A 5,970-nucleotide genomic window follows, 5' to 3' on the forward strand; every position below is an offset into this window, starting at 1 on the left:
GTTTTTAAGTGTACAGTCAGTGACATTAGGTCCATTCCCATTGTTGTATAACCATCACCACCACCATCCACAGAATATTTTTATCTTCCCAAACTGAAACTCTCTGCTCATGAAACACTAACTTCTCATTCCCTCTTCCCCCATTCTTTGGTAACCACCATTCTACTTTCTGTATCTATGAATTTGACTACTCCAGATATCTCTTATAAGTAGAATCGTACAGTATTTGTCCTTTTGTGTCTGGCTTATTTCACTTAGTATAATGTCCTCAAGGTTCATCCATGTTGCAGCATGTATCAGAACTTCCTCCCTTTTTAAGGCCGAATACTAAATACTCTGTTGTATGTACATACCACATTTTGTTTATCCATTTACCTATTGATGGACTCTTGGGTAGCTTCCACCTTTTGGCTATTGTGAATAATGTTGCTATGAACATGGGTGTACAAACATCTCTTTGAGATCTTATTTTCAATTCTTTTGGGCACAGACCCAGAAATAGCATTGCTGGCTCATATGGTAAATCTACATTCAATTTTTTGAGGAACTTCCATTCCATTTTCTGCAGTGGTGCACCATTTTACATCCCCATCGGCAATGCACAAGTGTTCCAATTTCTCCACATCCTCACCAACACATATTTTCTGTTTCGTTTTTTAAAATAATAGCATTATGGGTATACAGTGGTATCCAATTGTGGTTTTGAAACAGTTTTTTAAATATAGAAACATAATGAAATAATACTAACAAGGCAAGTTAGCCACAGGTTTCAGCAGAATGGAAGTATCCTAATAATTATTTCAAATCTCTGATCTTTAATTTTTAGTACATTCTAGAAAAAAAGGAAAAGAGAAGAAATGGCCAAGAAAGAGGGGCACACAGAAATAACACTATTTGATGATCATGTTTTCGCCTCTCTTTCTAATCACAAGCTGGAAAATCGAGGGGCTATAGTATTCGTGAACCCTATTTCTTTATTTGTTTCCAGGAGACCAGAGAGTCACCCTCTCTTAAGTAGAGGGGAGAGAAAAAAATCATGCTTGCCTTCTTCCTGGATTCTTTGATTTATTCCAATTGAAAGAGAACTGAGTGTCCCAGACATCCGCCCTGCAGACTGGTAGAAATCTTTGAAGTCCTTTTTTTCAAGAAAGGGGCTGAAAAATGGCAAATATGCAAGCAGGAGGGCTGTCATTCTGCCCCCAAATTCCCTGGTTTGGGAGCTACCTCACAGGGCAGGACATCCCTTTGTATGCTTTGTATGCCCTTCCTTACGTGGCCCTATTTGCCAGTAACCTCAGGCCAGCCTTATTTAGTCATTATGTGTAGTGTGTTTACAAAGTTCTCTATTATCCTTTCTTTTCTATATTCCAGCCTAAGGAAACAGGTTCGTTCCCCACCCACATATTAAGTGAAAATATCCACAGTGGGCACAAGATAATAAATGGAAAGGACTGTGGTGACAGGGTCGTGGCCGAGGCTCCTAGCCTGAGCTTTTCCTTGGCCCACTGAACCACACTGTGCCTTTCATCTGACAGGAGGGTTGGCACAGGACAGAGATGGGAGAAACCAGAGCAGCAAGGCTTGGCAGAGACTTCGACCTTCCTTCTGCCACCAGGCCAACTTTGCCACTTGCCGAACCGCTGAAGCTCAGTGGTGTTTAGCTCTTCTGGGTTCAGGGGCATGGAGAAGGGGGCTGGGAAGCCCCTTAGGGAAGGGTTTTGTAGACGCAGTTCCCAGTACCTTGCCTCCAGTGCTGGGCTGGCCCTCCCCTTTAATTGCTGTGTCTGCTCCCCAGAGAGAAGAACTTACTGCACATCAGGAACTCAGTAACTTAAGACAAAGGAAAAAAAATCACTACTGTGACACATGCATGCACACAAAATCATTTCCTCTTCTCTTGTTAAAGCTACTTCCATGTGTGAGAGAAGATGCAGAAGGATTACGTTCTGGGGGCGCTGGGGCCAGGAGACCTCTCAGCATTCTGAAAGGGCTTTGTAGTATTTGGATTCAAGCCATTTGTTTCTAGAGAGAATCACATTGGGTAGGAGCTTGCTTTTTCCATTTGCAATGGCTTATTAAGTATAAGCATCTCTCTTCTCTCTGTTTATTGAGTGATTAGCTCTCCCTCCAACTGACCCTGCCAGGGGAAATAGCCAAAGTATATCCTTAACACACAGTTACCCTGCAAAATATCCTTCCCTAAATCCAGAGACCACAGGCAGGGCTCGTGGTTAATTCTGGTGTCTTCCTTTTATAGTCTGCAGTGAGGATCTCCACTGCTGATACAGTGTGCACTAACGCCACCCACATTTCCACGGCTCCAGTCCAGTCACAGTGGAGAGGGAAAAGTGAAATCTAGCCATGTCAGAGGCAAGCGGTGTTGTACCCTCTGCACATTGCTTGGCTGGGAGGCTGTAGCTTCATGGCTCAATTGCAGTCACTGAATCTTTGTACCACGACCCTTCCCACAGAAGACTCTCCTTCCTTATGGGACAGAACAAGGACTAAAGGAAAAGTCTTCATGCACCTGGATGCAGGCAGCTGAAAAATCTGGAAGCTTGGAAACAGTAAAGATTAACCAGATACTGGCTGATGAGTGGCTGTTTGCCTGGCTGAACTGGCCGGTTTTTATCTAGTAGGTCCGGTTAGTAAAAGGACAGAGCAGCTGTGCTTGCAGACCCAGCCTTCATCATCCCGATTCCGAAGGTCAGAATGGAAACAAAATCACGCAATTTATCCAAATTTTAGAGACTGAATTCAATTGTAGGGTCTGTTCTGGAAACGAGGATGAATTATTTCGAACTAAGTGGATTCTTTCTTCTCTCTGCCAATTTCTTCACTGTGATACAGGGAAAACCGAAGATATATCGTTGATAATGTAATTTAAATATTGTCTACCTGCATATAACAGAGGATAGACTGCAGTGAAGTAATTAAGCTATTTTCAACCTCTTCCATATTCTCAATGGAAGCTCAGTGCTTTTGTTCTGCATTATGCCTTTGTGATAAAGCTTCACTCTTACGATTCTACAGTTAGAATCTGTAACTGTTGTACTTACTGTGTGAACCTAGGATTTTTTACACTTGATAAAATACAGGCCTGAAGCAGGGCCTGTGTATAGGAGTCAGCATCTCGTCTAAGGGTTGGGATTATTCACCATGCCAGTCACCCCTTCCTCACCATCTCCTAATAAAAAATAGACCTCTCAGATCGCAGTACTGAGGGAGGGCTGAGGCTGCTGGGTGTTGCATATGTATTCATTGCTGGTGCCATTGATTTACTCCCTCTACGTGTTCATATACATCTGCTCTTGTTTCTTCAGATGGTGCCATCATATCCATTCTGACCTGTTCACCTCTCCATACCAAGGAGTGGTGCCAGAGCCCAGAAAAGGAAGAAAACCTCTCCACTCTGCACAGATAGTCTTGCCTTCTTTTTGATCTCAAAATTCCCTTTCCGACATCCCAAGATTTGTGTATTATACCATACACACATGACAACACAACATACACACAACACACAGCACACATAACACACAGCACACACAACATACACATATGTGTCTTAAGTCACATAGGGGCCCTGACCACAGTTCTTCCTACTCTGGTGTTCAGGAGACCAGGCCCAAGAATGGGGACATGAGTTGGCATCAGGTAAAATGGTAGCCAAGCCATGCCCATCCTCTGAGATTCAGTGTGGTTACCTCAGGTGAGAGCCAGTGGAAGAAGCAAGAAAGGTGACTTTTTTTGTTTCTTGTACCTCATTTGCAATTTGTTTTCTCATTTTTTTTCAAGTCTTTTTGAAAAAAATCACCCATCTCAGTGAGGCTAAGAGAAATCCCCAGAAGCAAGATTTTCCTATAATTGAGCCAGAACATTTAAAGATAGCTGCCTACTCCTTTGGCAAGCAGAATGGGGCAGCAATCATGAAGTGAGAGGTGCCCAAGGGGGAAGGCATTGGGGTCCCCTCATCGTTATGTATCTTCCTTCTATCACTGTGGCCTCTGCCCTTCGTTTTCATAGCGGAAACCCTGTCCCAGGCCTGAGCTTTTTAAATCCATACCTACTGAGGGGTGCAGGCAATGTGTCCAGGTCACAGAGAGCAAGTCATAGGACAAGCGCCACGTGTCTTCCTGGAGCAACAATTTACTACATGATTATTTGAGGAGCAAGTTAAGGAATTTAACTGATAGATAATTTCAAACTGTATATTTCAGTTAAAACCAGCATGGATCAATACAATATACAATAGCACATAAAATCATCATATAATTTAAAAACAAAACCAACACTTCAAATGAGTTTTGTGACTGAAAATGGTGGTTTTAGACCAACCAATACCTGCCCCTTCTTTGCATCTAAGCACATGGAGTTTCTTCTGACAGTGATATTTTGGAGGAAATTTTTGAGAATACTACCTTACAGCTTATTCCCTTTCCTTTTTGTGGTTTAGATTTAAGCTTCGGGACGTTATAGTTTCAGTTTCATCCTCTCCCCACCCGCCTCCCCGCCCCCACCACCACATAGACAGATTTGGGGCCACCTGTTCACTCCACAGCCAGGAGGATGGAAAAGCTCCCTCCTGCCAGATTCTCTCCTTCATCCACAACAATGCCCTCTCCAGCATTTCTGGAGGAGAAAGTCCTCCCTTGGCTTCACTTCCAGGTTCTGTGTTTGGACAGAGCACAGTCTGCACAGTGATTAACTCAGTGGGACTGGCTGGAGGGAGACTTGTTGTTTAAGGGGGAACCATTGAGAGGGCCCTAACACCTTCACATTGCTCGACTGCTCCTAGGCATGCCCAGTGCCTGACCATGCCTCCCACTGAGACATGGTGCCATGCTTGTATTTGTTGCTGGCACCATTGATTTTCTCCCTGTGTGTGTTCATATACATCCACTCTTGTTTATTCAGATGGTGCCATCAAATCCTGTTCACCTCTCCATACCAAGGAGTGATGCCGGAGCCCAGAAAATTAAGAAAACCTCTTCTCTCCACTTCCCTTTGTTCTCCCAAAGATAAGGGTGTATTTGGTTAGTTCTCTGCAAACTCTGTGATTGTCACTGTGCTCCAGATTAAGCCTGTGTGCGCGGTGCCCATTTCTTTCATCCGTGGGCTTGGGATAGTGCTAATCTGTTGTGGGCGGGGATGAGTCTGATGCTGTTCCACTGGGGAAACCAGTACAAGGCTTCCCTTCACCCTGAGCGGAGATTGTGGAATCAGACTCGGCGTTTCACTTAAATTCTCTAAAAAGTCAATAAAGAAAACCACTAATTTTATTAATAAGGTGAAAATATTATTTCTTGTCGGGTTTAAACTCTTAGAGGATGAAGGACATCTAGTTTATTTCACATATAACCTTTTAGTTTAAAACTAGTTTATTTCATGTGGAATCTTCTTTTATTCATATCTAAACTTTTTTATATATACAATTGTTACACAGAAGTTCAATGTGCCTCCTCTGTCTCTGTCCTTGTCCCCCTCTCTATATATGTATACGAGATGATATTTGTATCAGTTGATATACCTATCAGAATGCAATCTATACAAAACATATTTTATAATATATATTTTTTCAGACTTGATCTTCAACTGTTGCTTTAACTTTCTTCTGATATAGGCTTAGGTGTGTCCATAAAAACCAATACATTTGCCTGAATTCAGTAAAATAGTCTTGATTCAAGTTTTAAACTGTGGTGACTTGTTGGAAGGGTTCAAATGGAGGGTCCTGAGTGGTTCTCAGGAATCCGTGTGCCTCTCTGACCCGTGAGCTCGTGCTGTGTGGCCATGTCCCAGAGTGTCTCATTCCTGGGGTATCTGTCACTACGTCATCATTGTTCCCTCCACTCCACTGCATCTCGAGGTTGCTCTTCTTTTCTTCCCCCTTTGAAAATGGAAGAAGAAGAAATAAAATCCACACTTGTGAGGAAAATAACGAAGCGACTTGATATCTTGGTTACTGTCTGGTTG

General features: G+C 42.9%; 1 long non-coding RNA gene across 1 annotated transcript; it reads left to right on the top strand.

Annotated features, from left to right (window-relative positions):
- Positions 1-2,472: 2,472 nt before the first annotated feature.
- LOC120584461 (uncharacterized) lies at positions 2,473-5,585 on the top strand. Its single transcript, XR_005648042.1, has 2 exons — positions 2,473-2,706; positions 4,915-5,585. It is a non-coding gene; the product is annotated as an uncharacterized LOC120584461 (long non-coding RNA).
- Positions 5,586-5,970: the final 385 nt, after the last annotated feature.

Source organism: Pteropus medius, unplaced genomic scaffold (genome assembly GCF_902729225.1).
Source record: "Pteropus medius unplaced genomic scaffold, Ma_sr-lr_union100, whole genome shotgun sequence".
Taxonomy (NCBI): domain Eukaryota; kingdom Metazoa; phylum Chordata; class Mammalia; order Chiroptera; family Pteropodidae; genus Pteropus; species Pteropus medius.